This window comes from Engystomops pustulosus, unplaced genomic scaffold, assembly GCF_040894005.1.
Source record: "Engystomops pustulosus unplaced genomic scaffold, aEngPut4.maternal MAT_SCAFFOLD_335, whole genome shotgun sequence".
Classification (NCBI taxonomy): domain Eukaryota; kingdom Metazoa; phylum Chordata; class Amphibia; order Anura; family Leptodactylidae; genus Engystomops; species Engystomops pustulosus.
Window position 1 is genome coordinate 58,704 of NW_027285214.1, and position 3,797 is coordinate 62,500.

Sequence of the window (3,797 nt, forward strand, 5' to 3'; positions counted from 1 at the left end):
GGGACTTAGAGCCAAGTGTCTTCACCCTTTGGAGGTGGTAGCTCCTACTTCCATGGGCATTATTCCTCCCCGGGACCTACTGCCAAGTGTGGCCGGGGAACAGTGACTCTTGGCCGGATAGAACTAGTGGCTTCTCCCGCTGACTTGCCCCTTTGGAAGTAGGAGCTCCTACTTCCATGGGCATTATTCCTCCCCGGGACCTATTGCCAAGTGTGGCCGGGGAACAGTGACTCTTGGCCGGATAGGCCAAGTGGCTTCTCCCGCTGACTTGCCCCTTTGGAAGTAGGAGCTCCTACTTCCATGGGCATTATTCCTCCCCGGGACCTACTGCCAAGTAAGGCCGGGGAACAGTGACTCTTGGCCGGATAGAACTAGTGGCTTCTTCCGCTGACTTGCCCCTTTGGAAGTAGGAGCTCCTACTTCCATGGGCATTATTCCTCCCCGGGACCTACAGCCAAGTGTGGCCGGGGGACAGTGACATGTGGCCGGATAGGCCAAGTGGCTTCTCCCGCTGACTTGCCCCTTTGGAAGTAGGAGCTCCTACTTCCATGGGCATTATTCCTCCTTGGGACCTACTGCCAAGTGTGGCCGGGGAACAGTGACTCTTGGCCGGGTAGGCCAAGTGGCTTCTCCCGCTGACTTGCCCCTTTGGAAGTAGGAGCTCCTACTTCCATGGGCATTATTCCTCCCCGGGACCTACTGCCAAGTGTGGCCGGGGAACAGTGACTCTTGGCCGGGTAGGCCAAGTGGCTTCTCCCGCTGACTTGCCCCTTTGGAAGTAGGAGCTCTTACTCCCATGGGCAGTATACCTCTCGGGGACTTAGAGCCAAGTGTCTTCACCCTTTGGAGGTAGTAGCTCCTACTTCCATGGGCATTATTCCTCCCCGGGACCTACTGCCAAGTGTAGCCGGGGAACAGTGACTCTTGGCCGGATAGAACTAGTGGCTTCTCCCGCTGACTTGCCCCTTTGGAAGTAGGAGCTCCTACTTCCATGGGCATTATTCCTCCCCGGGACCTATTGCCAAGTGTGGCCGGGGAACAGTGACTCTTGGCCGGATAGGCCAAGTGGCTTCTCCCGCTGACTTGCCCCTTTGGAAGTAGGAGCTCCTACTTCCATGGGCATTATTCCTCCCCGGGACCTACTGCCAAGTAAGGCCGGGGAACAGTGACTCTTGGCCGGATAGAACTAGTGGCTTCTTCCGCTGACTTGCCCCTTTGGAAGTAGGAGCTCCTACTTCCATGGGCATTATTCCTCCCCGGGACCTACAGCCAAGTGTGGCCGGGGGACAGTGACATGTGGTTGGATAGGCCAAGTGGCTTCTCCCGCTGACTTGCCCCTTTGGAAGTAGGAGCTCCTACTTCCATGGGCATTATTCCTCCCCGGGACCTACTGCCAAGTGTGGCCGGGGAACAGTGACTCTTGGCCGCGTAGGCCAAGTGGCTTCTCCCGCTGACTTGCCCCTTTGGAAGTAGGAGCTCCTACTTCCATGGGCATTATTCCTCCCCGGGACCTACTGCCAAGTGTGGCCGGGGAACAGTGACTCTTGGCCGGGTAGGCCAAGTGGCTTCTCCCGCTGACTTGCCCCTTTGGAAGTAGGAGCTCTTACTCCCATGGGCAGTATACCTCTCGGGGACTTAGAGCCAAGTGTCTTCACCCTTTGGAGGTAGTAGCTCCTACTTCCATGGGCATTATTCCTCCCCGGGACCTACTGCCAAGTGTAGCCGGGGAACAGTGACTCTTGGCCGGATAGAACTAGTGGCTTCTCCCGCTGACTTGCCCCTTTGGAAGTAGGAGCTCCTACTTCCATGGGCATTATTCCTCCCCGGGACCTACTGCCAAGAGTGGCCGGGGAACAGTGACTCTTGGCCGGATAGGCCAAGTGGCTTCTCCCGCTGACTTGCCCCTTTGGAAGTAGGAGCTCCTACTTCCATGGGCATTATTCCTCCCCGGGACCTACTGCCAAGTAAGGCCGGGGAACAGTGACTCTTGGCCGCCCCTTTGGAAGTAGGAGCTCCTACTTCCATGGGCATTATTCCTCCCCGGGACCTACTGCCAAGAGTGGCCGGGGAACAGTGACTCTTGGCCGGATAGGCCAAGTGGCTTCTCCCGCTGACTTGCCCCTTTGGAAGTAGGAGCTCCTACTTCCATGGGCATTATTCCTCCCCGGGACCTACTGCCAAGTAAGGCCGGGGAACAGTGACTCTTGGCCGGATAGAACTAGTGGCTTCTTCCGCTGACTTGCCCCTTTGGAAGTAGGAGCTCCTACTTCCATGGGCATTATTCCTCCCCGGGACCTACAGCCAAGCTTGGCCGGGGGACAGTGACATGTGGCCGGATAGGCCAAGTGGCTTCTCCCGCTGACTTGCCCCTTTGGAGGTAGGAGCTCTTACTTCCATGGGCATTATTCCTCTCCGGGACCTACAGCCAAGTGTGGCCGGGGAACAGTGAAACTTGGCCGAATAGGCCAAGTGGCTGCTCCCGCTGACTTGCCCCTTTGGAAGTAGGAGCTCCTACTTCCATGGGCATTATTCCTCCCCGGGACCTATAGCCAAGTGTGGCCGGGGGACGGTGACATGTGGCCGGATAGGCCGAGCGGCTTCTCCCGCTGACGTCATCGCTTTGGAAGTAGGAGCTCCTACTTCCATGGGCTTGTTCCTCCCCGGGACTTGCCGCCAAGTCTGGCCGGGGGACAGTGACATGTGGCCGGATAGGCCAACTGGCTGCTCCCGCTGAGCCCCTACTTCCATGGGCTTGTTCGTCCCCCGGGACTTGCCGCCAAGTCTGGCCGGGAACAGTGACATGCCGCCGGATACGGCCGAGCGGCTGCTCCCGCTGACGTCATCGCTTTGGAAGTAGGAGCTCCTACTTCCATGGGCTTGTTCCTCCCCGGGACTTGCCGCCAAGTCTGGCCGGGGGACAGTGACATGTGGCCGGATAGGCCAACTGGCTGCTCCCGCTGAGCCCCTACTTCCATGGGCTTGTTCGTCCCCGGGACTTGCCGCCAAGTCTGGCCGGGGAACAGTGACATGCCGCCGGATACGGCCGAGCGGCTGCTCCCGCTGACGTCATCACTTTGGAAGTCGGAGCTCCTACTTCCATGGGCTTGTTCCTCCCCGGGACTTGCCGCCAAGTCTGGCCGGGGGACAGTGACATGTGGCCGGATAGGCCAACTGGCTGCTCCCGCTGAGCCCCTACTTCCATGGGCTTGTTCGTCCCGGGACTTGCCGCCAAGTCTGGCCGGGGAACAGTGACATGCCGCCGGATACGGCCGAGCGGCTGCTCCCGCTGACGTCATCACTTTGGAAGTCGGAGCTCCTACTTCCATGGGCTTGTTCCTCCCCGGGACTTGCCGCCAAGTCTGGCCGGGGGACAGTGACATGTGGCCGGATAGGCCAACTGGCTGCTCCCGCTGAGCCCCTACTTCCATGGGCTTGTTCGTCCCCGGGACTTGCCGCCAAGTCTGGCCGGGGAACAGTGACATGCCGCCGGATACCAAGTCTGGCCGGGGAACAGTGACATGCCGCCGGATACGGCCGAGCGGCTGCTCCCGCTGACGTCATCACTTTGGAAGTCGGAGCTCCTACTTCCATGGGCTTGTTCCTCCCCGGGACTTGCCGCCAAGTCTGGCCGGGGGACAGTGACATGTGGCCGGATAGGCCAACTGGCTGCTCCCGCTGAGCCCCTACTTCCATGGGCTTGTTCGTCCCCGGGACTTGCCGCCAAGTCTGGCCGGGGAACAGTGACATGCCGCCGGATACGGCCGAGCGGCTGCTCCCGCTGACGTCATCACTTCGGA